The sequence below is a fragment of the Bos javanicus genome, chromosome 14 (assembly GCF_032452875.1).
Source record: "Bos javanicus breed banteng chromosome 14, ARS-OSU_banteng_1.0, whole genome shotgun sequence".
NCBI classification, from domain to species: Eukaryota; Metazoa; Chordata; class Mammalia; order Artiodactyla; family Bovidae; genus Bos; species Bos javanicus.
The window spans coordinates 29,818,174-29,839,735 of record NC_083881.1 but is presented as its reverse complement, the minus strand read 5'-3'; positions in this window follow the sequence as shown (position 1 = coordinate 29,839,735).

Genomic DNA, 21,562 nt, shown 5'->3' with positions numbered 1-21,562 from the left:
TCAGATTGATGAACATAAAACCCAGAAGCTCCCCTGCAGAAGCGCCCCACAGGTGTCCAGCATCACACCCAGCTCCATGCACTCCAAGGGGTAGGTGCTGTTCCCACACCATTTCCCACCACTCCAGACTCTATTTAGCCCCCTGTGAAAACCAAAACTCGTATTAATGAATTGACCAATTTTGGATTAAGAAGTGCTCATGTTGAGTTGGCCACACCTCTCTTTCAGGACACATGTAAGCTTGTGCCTGGGCTTCTGCCCACCAGAAAGATGTTGGTGACTCAAATCAGAGACCTGGGAAGCTGGATAAAGGATAAAGTGTCAGGACCTCATAGTCGCTTTAAATAGCTTCCTGTGGGGTCAGGTGGGGCTCATTTATTCTTTAAAAAAAATTTTTTTTATTTTGTAGAGGGGTATAGCTAATTAACAATGTCATGATAGTTTCAGGTGGACAGTAAGAGGACTCAGCCATAAATATACATGTGTCTATTCTCCCCTGTTTTTCCCTCCCATCTAGCCTGCCACATAACATTGAGCAGAGTTCCATGTGCTATACAGTAGGTCCTTTTTGGTTATCCATTTAAAATATTGAAGTGTGTACATGTCCGTTCCAAACTCCCTAGGGGCTCACTTTTTCTTGAACGTAGGCCTGGCACAAGTGTGAAACAAAGTGAAAGTGTTAGTCACTCAGTCGTGTCCTACTCTTTGCAACCCCATGGAATTTAGCCCACCAGGTTCCTCTGTCCATGGGATTCTCCAGGCAAGAATACTGGAATGGGTAGCCATTCCCTTCTCCAAGGATATTCCTGACCCAGGGATTGAACCTGTGTCCCCTGCACTGGCAGGCAGACTGCTCACCACTGAGTTACCAGGGAAGTCCATTTTAAAAACAAAACAAAACAAAACAAAACACTGATTTGGATCTTCATATTCAAAATTAGATTTGCTGGCAGAAGAGTCTTCCCATTTAGCAATGTAATGGGGAGAAGAATTGATTTTTTTAAAACACCAAGATCTATGTCAACAGTAAAGAATATTGTACCACCCTTAGGTATAATCTGCTGCTGCTGCTAAGTTGCTTCAGTCGTGTCCGACTCTGTGCGACCCCATAGACAGCAGCCCACCAGGCTACCCCATCCCTGGGATTCTCCAGGCAAGAACACTGGAGTGGGTTGCCATTTTCTTTTCCAATGCATGAAAGTGAAAAGTGAAAGTGAAGTCCCTCAGTCATGTCTGACTCAGCAACCCCATGGACGGCAGCCCCCCAGGCTCCCACGTCCCTGGGATTCTCCAGGCAAGAACACTGGAGTGGGCTGCCATTTTCTTCTCCAATGCATGAAAGTGAAAAGTGAAAGTGAAGTTGCTCAGTCGTGTCCGACTCAGCAACCCCATGGACTGCAGCCCACCAGGCTCCTCCGTCCATGTGATTTTCCAGGCAAGAGTACTGGAGTGGGGTGCCATTGCCTTCTCCATAGGTATAATATACCTGGTAGTTTTAGCCAGTTTCTTGCACTGACCTTATATTTCCTTCCCTCTCACTTGGCCTGTGTTGGTGCATGCTAAGTCTCTTCAGTCGTGTCCGACTCTTTGCTACCCTAGTACGGTAGACCACAGGCTCCTCTGTCCATGGGATTCTCCAGGCAAGAATACTGGAGTGGGTTGCCATGCCCTCCTCCAGGGAGTCTTCCTGACCCAGGGACGGAACCCAAGTCTTGTCTCCTATATTGGTAGGCAGGTTCTTTACCACTAGCACCACCTGGGAAGCCCTCTCAGTTGGCCTAATCTGTTCTGTAAACTTTGGTTCACTCTTGCCTACCTTCCTGCTTACCCCACTCATTGTCTCTGTCCCTTTACCTGTGGCATTTTACACTTGAGGGGAGCTGTGGATGGTTGCTGACAAAAGGCCTGCTAATCACACCAATTAAGAGGTGTGACTGTCACCTTTTACCTACCAGCTCTGTTACTGAACATGCTAATTAGGAATCGTACAGGTGCAGGCGTTTAAGTTCATCAGGATTAACACTGATGCACAGCTTTGTTTTGGCTCTCTGTTTAAATATTGAAAAATCATGGGTAAAGGGCTGGTTTCTGTTGAAGGATGAACAGATGTCATTGCTGTATTTCTCGGAAAATCTTTAGACCGACTTAAAGCAATGAAAGTGACCTTCCGAGAAGTGATTCTCCATGGTCAGGCTTTGAAACGGCAGGTGTTTGGGGCTCTCTTTCCCTCGGGGAGGAGCGGGGAGCTTGTCTTTATGTTACAGGGCCCTGGAACTCCACTGGAAGGTCAGCTGAGGGCATTATACTAGAAGCATGTAGAGTTATTTAGGGATTTTTCAGAAGACCAAGAGTTGATATATCTCTTTCTGAAATCTAAACTCATGTCATCGAATAGTGTTATAGATATATCCTCTAGACTTCCCTTTAAAATTTTTTGGATAAAACACCTGGGTGAGGGAATCTGTTTTAGAATCCTGTATCCTCAATTTGATAGAAACCAAGGGGTCATCCTGACCAGCCTCTAATTAGGGGAGTTAAAAATTCATTCGACAGAGGGAACAACTATGGCCTGAGACATTTTATGACCTGCCCAAGGCCACTGAATCAAGATGAACCTCGATCTATGGAATGAGATAGATTTGGGGGAAGAGCTAACCCTTCCATTTTTCTCTAGCAGAATGAGTAATTCCTATGAGGAGCTGGTAATTTTTAGCTTGTCCTCAAGCCTACTGAAATATCTTTGCTCTTTCCATGCATCTGTAAGAGCAACTGTTGTTTTCAGTCATTCAAGGGGAAAGTGTGTGGTGAGGGCCTCTTCTATTTTTGTGGTAGACGCCACAACAAATACAGAACGTCTCTCTGGCTCCTTGGAACCTACGCTGCAAGGTTTGGAGCTGCTGTGTGATGGAAAAAACTAGTTGATGGGGTTGAGACCAGCGAGCAGACCACATTTCAGGGAACTAATCAATCCAATCCAGGAGGAGCATGGTCCCCTTGCTCTTACTCAGGATGGATCTTGCTTGTTACCTGACTTATAGCAAGGAGCAAAGTAGGGGTATGAATGGCTGGAAGTCCAAGGCTCTGGGCTGCCCTTCTCTCTCAACACAGGGGATAAACTCGAACCTTAACCCATTTTAAAACAAACAAATACACTCTGGATTCTTAGCATGTGTCTGGTACATTGTAAATGCGCAAGAAATGGAAGTCTTTATTATTAGAAGCTTACTCACCTCTGGGTACATTTGCATCATATATTTATTAACCATAAAAACAACTAACATTTCCACTGGACTTCAGTCTTTTTCTTTTCCTTGCTTCCCTCCATTTTGCATCTGAATTTTATTTTTGGCTTCTTGTTGTTGCATTGCCAAGACCTGAAATATTCAGTCTAGAAAATTATAAAAATACATGTCTTTCAATAAAACATCTATAATCCTACCCCTCAGGGATAATTACTATTAACACTTTGGTATATAACTTCAAGGATTATATTCTATACAAGCATAAACATTTAAAAATTAAAATGGGAAGGATGATGTAAGTTGGCTTGGAAAATTTATTTTCATTTATTACTATATTTAAACATTTTTCTTTAAATATACATATTTCTTTCCATCAGAAATTTTGCTAACTGTGGATTTTCTATAATTTAACACATTTTCTATTTTTGCATATATTAGTTGCTTCTAATTTTTCATAATTATAAAAATACTACAATGAGTATCCTGTGGTTAATTTTTTTATATGAATTCTTAGAAGTAGAGTTTGAGAGTTAATACACAGGTAGTAGTAGCTATTGAGGCATGACAAATTACTTGAAACTCATCAGCTTAAAATGACACACCTTTATGATCTCAGTTGCTGTGGGTAATGAGTCCGGGCATAATTTAGTTGGTCCCTCTTCAAAGTGTCAGTCATCATTGGAGGGTGTGGTCTCCTTTGAGCTTCTCTTGGAGGCTCCACCCCTCTACTGGAGCATCCAATTCCAAACTCAAGTTGTTGGAAGGATCCATTTCCTTGGAATTGTCGGGCAAAAACCTCATTTTCTTGCTTGCTATAATCTAGAGGGTTTCTTCAGCTCCTACAGATAGCATGAAAGTTCATTGTTATGTGGCCTCCCAAAACAGGCAGCCCACAACATAGCGGCTTCTTCAAGCCAGCAAGGGAGAGAGAAACATACTCCAGTGAGAAGTGTTACAATCTTATGTAACATAATCATGTAATCACATATATCCTGCTTCTTCTGCTGTATTTATTCTATTGGCTAGACCTAAGTTAGACCTAAGTTGACACCTAAGTGTCAAGCTTCCTTGACACTCCAAGGAAGAGCCACAACTCAAGGACATGAATACCACAAAGCAGGGTCATGAGGCTATCCTAAGAACCTGTCCACAAAAATCCATATTTAAAGCTTTTGATGAACATAACTGAACTGCAAATATATCTCTGTTAGTACAGAATTAGTGTGCCCCTTTCCCTACAACACTGACCAATTTGTAGGAAGTAAATTGCCAATTTGATGCTGAAAAATGATATATTTTAACTTGAATATATTAGTTTATGAATATATATTACTATGTTCTTTGCTCATTTTCACGTTTCACTTTTGAGAACTGCTTTTCCTGTTGTTTGGGTAGAGCATTAACATTTTTCATTGTTATACTTGGTGTATTTTCCCCTATGTGTTGATCTTTGTCTTTTGGAGGTAATATTGAGGAGTGTGGCAAATTTATTTTTATTGTAGTCAAATCAGACATTCTTTACCTTGTTGATGTTCTCTTTACCACCATGTGGGCTTCCCTGGTGGCTCAGCTGATGAAGAATCTGCCTGCAATGTGGGAAACCTGGGTTCAGTCCCTGGGTTAGGAAGATCCCCCGGAGAATGGAATGGCTATCCACTCCAGTATTTGGCCTGGAGAATATCATGGACTGTATAGTCCATGGGGTTGCAAAGAGTCGGATACGACTGATCGACTTTCACTTTACCAGCATGTAGAGTGTTTTTCTGCCCCAGGATTACAGAAACATTCTAAAATGTGGAATCTAAAAAGTAATACAAGTGAATCTACACACAAAACAGAAATACACGCTTAGATGAAGAAAACAAACTTATGGTTACCAAAGGTGAAAGGGAGGAGGGTTGTGGTTCTCCGTGTGGGGTTACCAAACCATCAGCATCACTATCACATGAGTACTTGTTAGAAATGCAGATGTTTGGGTCCCACTCTGACCTACTAAATCAGAAACTCTGGGGTGGGCTCAGAAAGCCCTCCATGTGATTCAGATTCTAGAAAGCAAGGACTACAGCAGCCAGCTTTTGTATGGTCAGTGAGCCAAGGATAGTTTTCATATTTTTAAAGAGTTGCAACAACCATCATCACCACCATCAACATCAAAAACAAAAGCAAAGAACACCATATAATTGAGACCACATGTGAGATGTAAAGACTAAAATATTACTACCTTGTCCTTTATAGAAACAGTTTAACAACCTCTGCTTTAAAGTTTGAGAACTCCTGCCATAGTAGTTAGTACCAATCATTGAGATAGATAGAAGGAACTTAGATCTCTGAATAACTGTGGAGCAGATCTTCTCTTTCGATTTGGTCTGCTTATCTCTGGACTGCTAAGCAAAGGAAAAATAAGTCTCTGTCTTAGGTAATCCTCACTCTGTGTGGTCTCATGTTAGAACCACTGAGCCCATTCCCTAACTAATGGAACCAGTAAGACGATGCTGCTCTATAACACACTGACCTCCCTTTCCACACCTCATCACTAGCTAATGGTCTGTGATTTGCTCTTAAGTTTCCTACATCACATCTCTCCTGGTGGCTCTCTTCAAAGATTCAGATGTTGGATTTGTCTAATGATCTTCCACATAACTTGTGCCCCAGAGGCTTCAGAAAAGTTTACTTGGAGCTTCAAGGTCAAGTTCAACCTGGCTTAACCGTTTTCCCCTGAAAGAATTCCTTCAATCTAACCAGTAATCTTGTAACTGGTAGTCTTGTACTTTCATAGTTTTTCTTTGATAATATATTGATTAGAAATCTTGGTGTATCAGCATTGAACAAACCCTCATGGTCCGTTTTCTGGCTGATGCAAACAGATTCATCCTTATTTGAAAAGGTACATTGAGGGGTGCGTGTGTGCATGCTAAATCAATTCAGTTGAGTCCGACTCTTTGTGGTCCCATGGACTGTAGCCAGCCAGGCTCTTCTATCCATGGGATTCTCCGGGCAAGAATACTGGAGTGGGTTGTTATGCCCTCCTCCAGGGGATCTTCCCAACCCAGGGATTGAACCCATATCTCCTGTGTCTCCTGCATTGCAGGCAGATGCTTTACCACTGAACCACCAGGGAAGCCCACATTGAGGGGTATCCCTTCTTAACAGGCAAGATTTAATGATGACACCTGCAGCATCAGCTGTGAGATTTCTTTGTGAGCGGGCAGTTAGGATTTATTGCAAGACTATTGGAATTAGGGAGGTAACTAAAAAGGTAAATGACCTTGTAAGGAGACGGGGGTGGTGTCTGTATTCCCGGCTATCTGTGTTCCCAGGGCCAGGTAAACCATCCTGTCCAGATCAGGAGACGGTGTCCTGGAGACTCAATCCCAGGAAGCAGATGGGAGGGGAAAGAAGGGAAAGGGTGCTTTTCAACGACAAAGTTCAGTTGGCTAAGACAGCGCTTCTCTGAGTCTCTCTAGAAATGCAGACACCAAACAGCGAGCAAGGAGGAAAAGCCTGATTTCCAGAGGGCGCGCAGTGTCCCCAGGTAGGGCAGTGCACACAGGCTCAGAGCTCAGGTTTGGGGCACCGGGGTGGGGGGGGCGTGGGGAGGAGCGGGCAGGACGCAGGGGTCGGGATCGCGCGGAGGCGCAGCCGCTTCGCAGCGCTCCATCGGCGCGGTGTGTCATTCTGCGTGCAGTAATGAAGCCTGACGAGAGGTCTCCTGCTTGCCCAGAGCCGGCTGTTGTCCTAAAAATGCAAACCATCGCCTCGGGCCATGCAATCGGGAACAGGCAGAGGACAGAGGCTCCGGCTGGGCGCCCCACTGCTCGCCCTCCCTTCAGCACTCCCGACTTGGACGTAGAAAGCTGGTCTTTACCCTTGTACATAAGGACACAAGAAAGGGATTTTTTTTTTAAGGTGTCCCAGAGGCCGATGGTTTTAATCCTGACTTTATTTTTTTTTTTTTTTTGCTGAGCAGATACTAAAGCCGGGGGAGGTGGGGATTGCCTACTACCAATCCTCGAGTCCTCGTGTGTTTTCTCATGCAAAATAAGCCCTTTGAACTTGAAAGCTGCATTTGCGCCTGGCTCCCCAGTGCCTCTCTCCCCTGCGCCTGCATCCTCTTTGTTTTCTCTAGAGTGTAGGCGAGTCCATCGCATCCTCCCTCGGCCAGCCTTTTATTTTATTTTTTTAAAAGGCTGGCTCGTTAATAATCGATGGGCCGGGCAGACCCCTCGCCCCACCTCAGAAACCCTGGCCTGGAGGGTGACCCCTCAGGAGGCCGGAGACTGCACCGATATCCACATACGCGCTGGAAGCAGGCCGGGCCTGGAGCATCTCTGCCTGGGCCCCTTGGCCTGGCAGGTGGATTCCTCCCTTTCTGCAGTGTTGGTTGGTTTGTGGCTTGTTTTTGTTTTGAACTCTTGCCTTCAGGGCTTCCCTGCTGGTCCTGAGGCTGCAGAGGCATCCTTGACCCTGGAGGACCGTGTCTGGGAAGGCTCTCATCCCCTGCCTCTGAGGGTCTTTGTTGTTCACCACTCACATTGCAAAAATCCCCCCTCCTCCTCCCCCTCATCAACCTCCTTGGAAGCAAACCTCGAAGTTGGAAAAAAAAAAAATGCACTTTTCCTTGTGTTTTTAGGCATCAATTATTTCTATGGAATTCTTGACAGACAACAAACAATTAAAAAAAAAAAACTGTCGATTTTCTGCTGTCAAGGAAACAAGCTGTTAGCACCATTTCAGGCTCCGTTGGTAAACCTGGGGAAAACTTGAGCATTCACCACCACGATCTCTCACAGAATTCACCTGAAGTTGTTTCTAGAGCTTCAGCGAAGCGGGGACCGGGACAGTAGGCCCCAGCTCTGGTGAAGGTCCCTGGTTTTCTGGAAGGGTTGGTGAAAGGGGTGGAGCCAGGAGGTTAGCCTTGTGCACCCCTGGGATGAGTGGAAGGAAGGTCCGGGTTGGCGGGGGAGGCGTCAGGTCTGTGAGCTGCCCACCAGAGGTGAGGGGTGGTGGAGGGTGGGCCCCACTACCCAATCGGCTGCCCCATGGTATCTCAAGATCTGATAGCATGTAACCCCATCTTTCTCTGTACTTCTCCATCTTCGTTTTGCCCATTGAGTTGAGTTGAATGTCAGTCGTGTCTGACTCTGCGACCCCATGGACTGTATCCCACCAGGCTCCCCTCTCCAAGGGGATTCTCCAGGCAAGAATACTGGAGTGGGTAGCCATTCCCTTCTCCAGGGGATCTTCCTGACCCAGGGATTGAACCTGTGTCTCCCGCATTGCGGGCAGATTCTTTACTGTCTGAGCCATTCCTCCCCCTCCACTTTATTCTCTATTACTTACTTGCTCACCACTTTCCTTAAAATTCTACCCTCCAGGGAAATTCAGCAGGTCTTTCCCACGTCTCTCCTCACTGTGCTCAAGTCCCCATTGACTTTTCTTAAGACTCAATCTACCCAAGAAACTGCCCTGACTTCAGTGTAACTACATAAACTTGAATGGTACAGGTTGGTAGAACTCTGTTCTGTTTGGAGCGATTTAGACTGTATTTTCTTACTAAACCTGATAAAGGTTAATTCATATCTTCAGACTTCCCTGGTGGCTCAGACAGTAAAGCATCTGCCTACAATGTGGGAGACCTGGGTTCAATCCCTGGGTTGGGAAGATCTCCTGGAAAAGGAAATGGCAACCCACTCCAGTATTCTTGACTGGAAAATCTCATGGACGGAGGAACCTGGTAGGCTATAATCCATGGGGTCCCAAAGAGTCAGACATGACTGAGCGATTTCACTTTCACTTTCATATTTTCAGACCCATGGAATGGAGGCCATCCCAGTGGCCTGGCCTCCATCACAAATCAAAACCTAAGTCCGCCAGCACTCATCAGAAATACCTCAGTCTCAGGGAAACTACCACACACCAATCATACTCTTCTGCTTAGTTTTTGGGAGTTCACTTTGCCCTAGAAAACAGGGTCTGCCTGGCTCAGAGGGAAATCTCCATCGCCCGCCCTGCCAGTCATGCCCTGTTTCCACGTTGCCGCTTCTAATCTCCATAAAACCTGCTCTTGCCTGCATCCCCAGGGAAGAGCACCCCACTGCCTGTGAGGCTCTGTACTCTCCAAATCCTGGATGGCTTTCCCTTGGATAAAGAATTCCAAATTGGTTCCAAATTGGGAAAGGAGTACATCAAGGCTTTATACTGTCACTCTGCTTATTTAACTTCTTACATCATGCGAAATGCCATGCTGAATGAAGCACAAGCTGGAATCAAGATTGCCAGGAGAAATATCAATAACCTCAGATATCCAGATGACACCACCCTAATGGCAGAAACTGAAGAGAACCAAAAGAGCCTCTTGATAAAAGTGAAAGAGAAGAGTGAAAAATCTGGCTTAAAACTCAACATAAAAAAACTAAGATCATGTCCTCTGGTTCCAAAATATCATGTTAAATAGATGTGGAAAAAGTGAGAGACTTTATTTTCTTGGGCTCCAAAATCACTGCAGATGGTGACTTAAGCCATGAAATTAAAAGATGCTTGCTCCGTGGAAGAAAAGCTATGACCAACCTAGACAGCTTATTAAAAAGCAGAGACATTTCTTTGCCAACAAAGGTCCGTCTAGTCAAAGCTATGGTTTTCTGGTAGTCATGTATGGATGTGAGAGTTGGACTATAAAGAAAGCTGAGCACCGAAGAATTGATGCTTTTGAACTGTGGTGTTGGAGAAGACTCTTGAGAGTTCCTTGGACTGCAAGGAGATCAAACCAGTCAATCTTAAAGGATATCAGTCCTGAATATTCATTGTAAGGACTGATGCTGAAGCTGAAACTTCAATACCTGGCCACCTGATGCAAAGAACTGAGTCATTGGCAAAAATGCTGATGCTGGGAAAGATTGAAGGCAGGAGGAGAAGGGGACGACAGAGGATGAGATGGTTGGATGGCATCACTGACTCAATGGACATGAGTTTGAGCAAGCTCCAGGAGTTGGTGATGGACAGGGAAGCCTGGCGTGCTGCAGTCCATGGGGTCGCAGAGTCAGACATGACTGAGTGACTGAACTGAACTGAATAAAGAATATCAAATTCATTGCTAAACTGTGTTGTTGGTTTCATTTGAGAGCAATCCTGTGAGCTGGGGATTTTATAGCTCATTCTCAAGTAAGGCAGCTAAAGCCCAAACAAAGTGTGAATTTACTCCTCCATCTTGGTCCTCTTGCCTCCACTCCCAGGTACCTGCCAGGCATCCTGGGTATGTTCACAGATGCATGAGGCTTATTCTCTGTTTTTGTGAAGCCTGTAAACCAGTAGATAACCTGCGATATGCAGAAAAAAATTGTAATTCAAGATAAAATTGTATTCCCATGAAAAGAGTGTGAACAAAGTACAGTACTGTTTTAGAATAGGGAGATATTCTTTTCCATGGAAGGAGCATATAGACGGGTTGGTTCAAGTGTCCTAGGGCCCTAGGACTGAATCAGCCTATTTGCTGGATGCTGACATGGGACAAATTATTTAACCTCTCAGAATTTTAGATTTCATGTCTGTAAATCTGGGTTTGTTACACTTAGAGCATTTCCACGGAATTAAATGAAATGACATATGTAACTCGCTGGGCCTAGCACAGAGTGAGGACTCTACAAGTGGCTGCAGTTATTGGAATTCTCCACACGCATAGGGTTTTGACAGCTAGAGATGGGACGGATGATGGCGTTTCTTTTTTTTTTCCCCCAGTGTGATAGAATTTTAAGAAGGGGTAACCAGGTCTCATTTACATTTTATATAAATCACTTTCTGACATTTTTGTAGTCCTAAAATTGCATTGCACGATACAAGTCGCTTACAAAGAAGGTAATTACCAAGATAGTTTACAGTTTGACCAGTACTTTACAAAGTACTTTTATTCACAACGTCTTGTCTACAAGTGTGAATAGAAATTGCTGTCTGTCCTGCTCAAGACTTCTCTTTTTGAGACCATCCTGCATGTCACATTTGCCTAGCACTTACATTATCCCAGTGGCTCAGTGGGTAAAGCATCTGCTGCAATGCAGGAGACACAGGAGACGTGGGTTCAGTCCCTGGGTCTGGAAGATCCCCTGGAGGAGGAAATGACAACCCACTCCAGTATTCTTGCCTGGAGAATCCCACAGGCAGAGGAGCCTGGCGGGCTACAGTCCATGGCGTCACAAAGAGTAAGACACAACTGAGCTAGAGCTCAATGGTATTTTTATGTACATTATCTTAGGCATTGCTTCAGGCACCTTTATATTTTAAGTCAATTAACCTGTACTGCCTTTCCTCAAAGTAAGTCCTATAATTCTCCTACATTTGAGGGAACTGAGGAACAGAGAAGGTAAGTAACTTGCCCAAGGCTGCACAGCATGTGCTGTACCTCTGCAGGGCCCAGGAAATTGAGCATCCTCTGGTTGGGCGCTCTGTGTTCTCCAGTTTCCCTTCTATGATTCCTTCCACCTTGTTCCAAACTACAGAAGCAGCCCGAGGTGCATAGGTGGGCAAGAGGTGCTTGTTGGCACAGGCAGCTCACGGCAGCAGGAGATGATGGCGGCCAGGGTTTGGGTCGCTCCCTTGTGGTGCAGTTCCAGGGTCCCTTTGCTGTGAGATGAAGTGACCCAGAGGCTGTACAAGTACTCAGATGCTGGGGCAGCTGGGAAAGGCAAGGACATGGGATTTGGAAGAACACACTGGGACAGAGACCAGTCAACAATGGGGACTTGCTCTTCTGGAACCTTCAGCACATGATTGAAAATTTGGACTCTTAGTTACTATTAATACATCTGAAAAAACACTGGGAGTTATGGGAACACTCTTTCCACCTGCTTCACACATTGTTCTGAGGATAAAAATAAAGTAATGAGTGAATATGCAATGTGAAGACTCTATACAGTGTATATAAATATGAATCACCAAAGGACAGAAACTATTTTAATATCAAATAAAATCTTGAGTTGTCTCGTTGACTGGAAGGGCTAGTAGATATAATTTGCTTCTTATATTAAGTCCAGACCAGACCTCTGGAGACCAACCTTCTTTTAAACCTACCTTGATGGTTTTGTTGTTGTTTGTTTGTTTTTTAATTTTTAACTTTGTATTGCATGCCTGAGTACTTGCTCAGTTGTGTCTGAGTCTTTGTGACCCCATGGACTGTAGCCTGCTGTAAGGTTGCAAACAAAGAGTGAGACACAGCCTCTGTCTATGGAATTTTCCAGGCAACAATAGTAGAATGGGTTGCCATTTCCTACTCCAGGGGATCTTCCTGATCCAGGGATCTAACCCTTGTCTCCTGTATCTCCTGCATTGGCAGGCAGATGGTTTACCAACTGCGTCACCTGGGATGCCATTTTGTATTGGGGTATAGCCAGTTAATAAACAATGTTATGATAGTTTCAGGTGAACAGTGAAGGTTCCGTAGTCAGATAAATGGATGGATAGAATTACTGAATGTGTTAGGGATCACTGCAAAGTAGCCACCCCCTAGGTTCGTGTCAAACCACCACCACCATCAACTCATTTATACTTTTCCCCCAGAGCAATGATTTCCCCCCGACCCTAGAACTAAGAAGATGAGCTCTAAGTGGACTTGATATCTCCACTTGCAGAAATAGAAATAGGTAGCACGTTTTAAATAGAGAACAGTCTGACTCATTAGTATCCCAAACACATTCCCAAGGAGAGGAAATACTTTCGTAGGAAGCGGTCAATGGCTTCTCAAAATAAATAAGTACCAGTAACAGTAGTGACTTCAGGTGACTTTTGGACCATCCAAAGACCAGGAGATATGAAATCAGTCTTTCTTGGAAGATTTTGTGAGAGCTAATCTTTATATTGAAAAACATTCATGAGATAAGCCTAGGTTTTCAATAGTGCTTGAGATATGTTGACCCAACTGATTAAAAATGGGAATATTCACAATGTAGCTTGGCTTTTCCTCTCTCCCTTCAAGAGCCTTGTTGTACAACAGCCTGAGCTAAACATGCTGTGTCAATCTTATCTTTTACATTTCCCAAGTGTTTTCTTCTTAGATCATGCAACAACCCTCTCATTATTTTAAATATTTTTGCCTGTAAATTTCAGAATACTTGATCTGATTTTAATAGGACCCATGTGTGAAATCCTTTATTTTTTTTTTTAAATCCATCGCTCTGAGTCTTTCTGCTCTTCAGTACAGCACAGCTTGGTAGCACTAGGTACGTCTTGTTGAAAGTATGTCCATAAATATGTCCCTTGCAGCAGGGAACAGCTTGTTAAATTGGCAGTCCTCAGCAGTTTGCCTAGAAAAGTTTGCCTCACTTGTGATAGTCCAAATGTAGGGCAGAACACAGCGTAACTTTTTATCTAATTTTACCAATTGACATATTCTTCAAATTTTTAACTACCTCATGTCTTTTCCTCACAGTTCTACCACCTGACGTGAAAGTGGCTAAACGTTCTCACCGTTGCCAAATGTGGATAGGGAAATCGACTTTCATTACTGGATACTAATTTGGAGGGAAATTCAGGAAAATAATTCTGTCATCTAAAACAGGATGCTAAAGCCACCGTGAGAAAAGTGTCCTGACAGGCTGAGGCCACTGCTTTCTATTCCTGAGGTTGGATGAGTACGGCTTCTCCTTATGGCAAGGGTGGGGCTCACCAATTTTAGTCTTTCTAGTTTTATTGGTATACTTGATTGGTTTACAGTACCCAGTGAAAACCCCATTATTGATATATGTATCAATAATATTTTGATATCATTGATTCATATATCAATAATATTTTGATATCAATATACATTTGATATTTTATTGGTGTGTTGATATAGTCTGGTTTTCATCTCTCTGGTTAGGATCCAGTTAAACTAAGGATAAGTATGTGTGTTACTCGCTCAGTCATGTCTGACTTTTTACGACTCCATGGACTGTAGCCTGTCAGGCTCCTCTGTGGGATTCTCCAGACAAGAATACTGGAGTGGGTAGCCCTTCTTTTCTCCAGGGGATCTGCCTGACCTGGGAACCAAACCCTGGTCTCCTACATTGGCAGGTGGATTCTTTACCACTGAGCCACCAGGCAAGGGATAAGTATAGATGAGCCTCAATTCAAAATTTAATGTCATAATCCTATGGTTGCCAGTGGGAAGAATGGGGTAAAGGGATGGTTAGGGAGTTTGGGATGGACATATACACACTGCATGCTTAAAATGGAAAGCCAACAAGGATCTACTGTATAGCACATGGAACTCTGCTCAATGTTATGTGGCAGCTTGGATGGAAGGGGAGTTTGGGGAAGAATGGATACATGTATATGTGTGACTGAGTCTCTTTGCTGTCTAACTGAACTATCCCAACATTGTTAATCGGCTACGCCCCAATACAGATAAAAAGTTTATGTCACAGGATGAGCAGCAGTGCCACAGCTGACAACCTGCTTCCCTCCCTCTAGGTCTCTGTTAGCAGCACCACCTACCTGTCTCCAGGCCTCAGCACATCAGAAAAATATCCTTTGTCAGCTTGTAATTGTACTGTTTAAAATTTGCCAAACCTTGTCCTGGGGGGGAAAACATCACAACAGAGGACGACAAAATGAAGCACAAATCTGAATATGGCACCCAAGGAGGGATTCTGGGCTTCGGGTGGCGCACAGTGCAATGACTTGTGCTCACTGACCGTTTTGGTGACCACACCCTCCAGACAGTCCTCTGTGTGTTCGGGTGAGTGGCCTGAGGATGCATTTTCTGTGCTTGGTTCCTGTCTTCAGATTTTAACCACCCAGCAAAGGATTTGCCTATTTCTGAAGAATCTATTAGAAAGCACTATTTTAGGAGCGATTCTTGAAGAAAGTCTTTTTAGAAATTCAAAGCAGGTTTTTTAGAAATGACGCCCGACTTTCTATCCTCTTCTGAACAAGGTCTCCTAGATGCAGGTGGGTAAGGACCTGCATTTAGATCTTTCAGTTTTACACAAACATTTTCACGGGTGAAAGTTTATAGTCCACACCTTTCTGAAGATTAAGAGACAGAATCTGAAGCTCTGTTTCAGTATTTCTCAAAAATGGGAATCTGAGTCCCTCTTGCTTCAGAATCACCTTGGGTAAATATTGCAAGTGCGTATTTCCAGGATCTACTTCTGACTCAAGGAATTAGGTAGAATCTAAGTGATTCTGATACACATGAAAAATTTGCAATCATTACATGTATTGCCCTGTACACACATAGCTGGTGTTTGGTACATTTTTGTGGAGTGAATCAAAATAATTCAAGGGAATAAAACAAAATCATTCAATCAAGCAAAGTACATTCTTTTTTAAATTAAATGTCCTTCAGGCTTTATGTTGATTTAACCACATTAAAACTGTGACCAAAGACATTCTAAATTGTGGATCTGTGGTTGATAATTGAAAGAGAAAAACCCCTTAGCTGGTGCCTTGAAGAATATTTTCTTATCCTCTTGGAGGCATGTGTCAAGCACATCTAAAATAGCTATTCTGGATCATTCTACTTTTTTAAATTAAAAAATTTAATTATTGACAAAAGCTATTTGCTGGAATTGTGTAAAAAATGTTTACAGATGCCTTAGGAAGGAAATGGCAGAATGTGGAACTAATTGTGTTGATTCAAGATAATTATGAAACACAAATGACCATTACTTACAACAAGTCCCTGATGGTCAGGGGTTGACTCCAGGGATCAGGCTTGAATGAAGGAAAGGAAAAGAAAATAAAAAAGAGTGGTGATATATGTATGTAGTTATAATACAGCTAGAAACTGTGCCCTATCTTCAAGTTCATAGAGGTCTTTTGTGACATTTCAGTATTTGAATTATACATGCTATATTTTTATTAAGTAAAGCTTTTTTTTCTAACTTCAAAGGAGCATAGTTTTTTTTTTTTTTTTTTTTTTAATCTTTACTTCCTGTCACATTGACTGCTCGGAATAAGAGGTGAATGTGTCTTCCATTTCCTGACTTCCCTTTACAGTGGAAAGTGACATATTTAGATATGAAGTGTTTTCATTTCTTTTCCATCCTAGATGGTCAGTGAGCTTTTATGCCAGGATTGTAAGAAGAGGCCCAGAAGAGACCTTCTGGATGTTAAGAGTTGTCTTGTCACCAAAGTCCTGAGCAACCTGAATGTAATTTAGATCATCACTGGGATGTACAGTAGGCTGTCCCCAACATACATGGACCTCTTGGTCTACTGTGATTTGATAATCCTCTATTTAGTGTGGATTTCAGTTTAGTTCAGTCTCTCAGCCATGTCTGACTCTTTGTAACCCCATGGACTGCTGCACGCCAGGCTTCCCTGTCCATCACCAACTCCCGGAGCTTGCTCAAACTCTTGTCCATCCAGTCAGTGATGCCATCCAACCATCTCATCCTCTATTGTCCCCTTCTCCTCCTGCCTTCAGTCTTTCCAAGCATCAAGGTCTTTTCCAGTGAGTCAGTTCTTTGCATCAGGTGGCCAAAGTATTGGAATTTCAGCATCAGTCCTTCCAATAAATATTAGTGTGGAGAGGTGAATTTAAAAATATAGAAAAGGCCAGAAGCTTCAAGTAGGAATCACCACTGACAAGAAATGCTAGGGGACCAAATTTGAATCTTCAGTTGAACAGTATCATCCAAAAGAGAGAATCTTCCACCTTTGAAGGAAAAAAACAGGCTTTGCTTCCCATTCCTAACTGAAAGAGGAGCTCTAAATCAACATACATGTTTCTAGACCAATGTTGTCTAAGAGAAATAGAAGGTGGATTATAGATGTAACTTAAAATGTTCTATGAGCTGCTTCAGGGAAAGTAAAGAAAAACAGGTGGAAATAATTTAATAATATATTTTATTTAACCTAGTTTTTCCAAAATATCATTCCAACATTTAATGAATATGAAAATTATTAATGAGACTTCTGGGATTCTTTTATCATACTAGATCTTTGCATCTCAGTTTGAATTAGCCTCATGTCAAGTGTTCAATGGCCCCATATGACTATTGTTTAGTCACTCAGTCGTGTTTGACTCTCTTGCGATCCCATGGACTGTAACCCACCAGGCTCCTCTGTTCACGGGATTTCCCAGGCAAGAATACTGCAGTGGGTTGCGTTTCCTTCTCCAGGGGATCTTTCCAATCCAGGGATCAGACCACATCTCCTGCATTGGTAGGCGGATTCTTTACCACTGAACCACTGGGAGGCCCCTCGCATGTGGCTAGTGGCTGCCACATTGGGGAACTCAGCTTTGGACTGTTTATTCTTCATCAACATGTGAATCCTCTAAGAGGGACTCTTGTGAAGGATGAATTCATTCAAAGGCAAGAAAATGTGATTTCCTTTGTGATCTTGGGGCCTGAGGCTGGAGTGTATATGGGTAAACGGCTAGAAGAAAGAGTGATAGTGAGGAGTCTACTTTCTATTGACATATGTGAAGTCTGCCCTTTGGTTTGCTCAGGTTGCAGAGACTGAGCTTTTCCAGAGAAGTTACTTGATCAGTTGCTGCATTTATCAGATTGGGCCATCAGCCATTGTCCCTTGCTGTATTCTATGGCTCTGCTATACTACTGAATCAGTATTGATACTACTCTAAGATACCTTTTCTGGGTGTTTATCCCCCTTTGCTGGTGGCTGCCTCACTTCATCTTGCCATCCAGCAGCTGCTCATGCCTCCTCTGATAAAGATGCTGAGCCTATGGACTGGTCCCAGTCTAGGCTTTCAGTGTTGGCAGATAACTAGAGATATGTCTCAAGGAGCCAGATGTGATGTTCATGGCAAATCCAAGTGTCACAGACAGAGTGAGGGCTGAGCAGTGCCACAACTCAGTGTTAAGCTTTGATCCTCAATTTCAGGTTTGCCTCAGTGATAGTGTCCTATTGCCCTAGAAACTGACCAGCTTTCTTGGACTGTTTCAGTTTGCTTCTGGATTTCAGGTATACAGCATTGTTAATTATACGTCTTAGTTCATGACACCATATCATTGGTTTCACAGACTTCTTTCTTGACCAACTGGTTGGCTTACTTACATGTTATTGATCTATTTGTTATCTACCTATCCCTCTACCCATCCATCCATCCATCCATCTATTGCCCAACCATTCATTCATCTATCTATTTATCATCTCTCTATCTCATTTGGCCTCCATTTCTCAAGTTCTCACCTCCATTCTCATTTCTCCCTCTACCACAAACAGTCATATGAATGTGTTTGATGGTATCCTTTTGTTTTCCTGTGTTCTTATATTTGTTTACATATGCTAATTTATACAAGTATCATCATATTAGATAGCTTGTTCTGTTTTTTTTTTATCATGATGACCCATTGTTTCTAAGACCTACCCAGGTAGCTGTGTCAACATCCAGTCCTTTGTTTCTGATGGCTGCAGAACCGTGTTGGCAGCTACTGTGCTTTCCTTACCCTCTAGTGAGAGACCCCACGATTCCCTCCTACCCACACAAACAACATGACGATAAACATCATGGAGTGTGCCCCCCAGTGTGTGAGAATATTTTTAAGAATTATATTCAGGAACAGTACTGCTTGTCTTAGTGAATGTTTAATTAGCTAAATATTACCAGGCTGTTTCCAGAATGTCTGCATCAGTCTGTGTTTAAATCAACAAGCACATAAAGATTATGATGTACCCATATATCAATAATAATGATATTCTCCAGCTTTCCAATTGTAATCAATCTAACGAGTTTCTTGAACTTTTTCGTGATGTCGCGTCAAAGTGAATGGTAAAAACATATTCTTGGGAAGCAAAACGAGGTGATAAAGGCCAGTTTTCTATTCCTTTTTAAAACATTTGACACATGCTGGTTGCTATAGTACTAGAAGCAAGAAATTCACTAGTGTCATATTTTAGAAGAACCACAGGCTAGAGCGTAAAATATAGCGATACAAGGAAATACACTGAGGATGTGTTGCGGCCACTAGTCACTTCTGCATCTCAGCCTAGATAGTGAAGGGATGTAATTTTTGTTTAATACTCACAGGAAGCCTATTTTTGGTCTGGGCTGGTCTTGGGGACCTGGACATTCCCCAGGAATCAGTCATTTCTAAATGAACCTCAAAAGCAATAAAATGTTCATAATCTACTTCTGCTTTCTTCTGGAGAAGGAAATGGCAACCCACTCCAGTAATCTTGCCTGGAAAATTCCATGGACAGATGAACCCAACAGGCTACAGTCCATGGGTTTGCAAAGAGTCGGACACAACTGAGTGACTAACATTCTGCTTTCTTACACTTTTTAGAAGTCTGCTCCAGTAGGTCCTAATAGCATAACTCAGAAAAGATTGCCTAGGATGACATTGCTAGCATGAGTCAAAGGGAACGAATAGGATACTCAAGCCAGATGGGCAAGGGGGACTGACCTCAATATCAATATCTCTCAGGCACTGAAAGAGTGGCCAGTGTGTAAACAAGAGTGTCTGATGGTTGAGGTGTGAGTAGAATCCCCCAGTGATGGCCATTCCAGAAGTAATGAGGATGGTATTTTCTTGGGAGATCTTTCTGTTTGGGAGGAAACTATAATCATTGACCAAAGGTATGAAAAAATAGAATATAGAACCATATAATAAAGGACTGCAAGAGCCAATCAGGGTTTAGGGGCTTAGTCAATTGGACTATGGCTTGGAGGGCCTGGAATTGAGATCAGGTCAGGTTATTTAATCTGAGCAAATGCAGATAGTCTTAGAGAAGACCTGGGACTGAATGGCCATTTGAGGACTTAGAGCCCACTCCAGATCCCAAATTTATGAACATGAAGATTTGCCAAATTAGACATCACTGGCAGGTGGAGCCAAGTTTTATTCTCTCTGGATGAGAGCCTGGATGGAGTTGAATATGCTGTTCAAACTCCCATTGCCTAGAAGTAAAGGGTTAGTGGAACAGATTGATGAGAATCTAAGTTCTGGATCCAGTGTAAAAATGGGCTCTCACACCCTAGAGTCTGTATTCCCAATTTAGCTCTGGAATTCACTGGAAATAGATTTCAAGATCTGACCATTTCCTGATGGTCATCCATGTACTTTTCCCCCTTCTGATACTTTGACCTGTTTTTCTCTCAGCAGTCTCTCTAGATTATACTAGCATATGTGGACTTTTCTTCCAAGAGTCAATAGAAACTCAAAAGGAAGAGGTAAATCTGAAGCCAGATGAATAGTAAGAGGAAAGTGGGGTGGCTGTGACCCTCATGTATGTCCTTGTGGAGTACGCTTTTGTCACGGTCTTTGGGTCTCAAGGGAGGAGCTGGTTGGAGATTGAGTGACTTCACATTACATTTTGGCAGGGTCTCAGCATATGTAACACCCACATATCCGTGGTCCCTTTTTTGGACTCTGCGTGGAATGTACCAAGGGGATCTATGTATCATTTTAAATCATAGTGTTTTTATGTCCAAGCACTTAACAAACTTTTGTAAGTAGATGAATGAATGAGTAAAGGAATGGCGGAAGAGAAGAAGGCTATTAACTTACCTACCATGAAAAGGCAAAAGAGTACATCTGTTATTATGTAATATAGGTGGATGGGGTTACAGATAATAAGAGTCTAAATATCCACAGGGATAAGATCATGTGTGTGTGTGTGTGTGCTGAGTCGCTTCAGTTGTGTCCAACTCTTTGCGACCCCATGGACTGTAGCCCACCAGGCTCCTCTGTCCATAGGGACTCTCCAGGCAAGAATACTGGAGTGGGCTCCAGAGGATCTTCCCAACCCAGGGATCAAACCCACAGTTCTTACGTCTCCTACATTGGCAGGCAGATTCTTTACCACTAGCACCACCTGGGATAGCAAGTCATAAATACAGAAACCAGTACTACTGAGTAGAGGGGAGGGGGAGCTGGAGCCAAACACATAAACCAGAGACTTGAGATATTTGTCTACCTTATTAAAACAAAGGACTGAATATCCTAGACTGTGCCAATTATGTGACACGAGAGGAAGATGCTGAAGTTAGCAGCGCTGAAATCTTCACAGAGGTTGGCAACTCTGGGGTGGGGAACACGGTCAGCTGAGGGGGTGGCTTGTTGTATTGTTGTGCTGGGGCAGAAGCTTCTTACCTTTGTCTTATCCCCATATGCTCGGGGGCAAACCTAGAAGTGTAGCGTCTCCATCCAGACAAAAGTAGAGAAAGTCAGGAGAGGGATTCGCCCCAGGATTCCCCCATTGGTTACTGAGCACCCAGTTTTTCTAGGCTTCCATGGAAGAATCAAAGAACTGAGAGCTGAAGGAGCTGATGGAGTCTTTACCTCTCTTCCCAGACTCTTCCACCAATTTAGGAGCTGCACTCAGGGCTGGGAAGGATCTTTTTCCTCTGCCTCATTTCCTCACATCATGAGGAATTA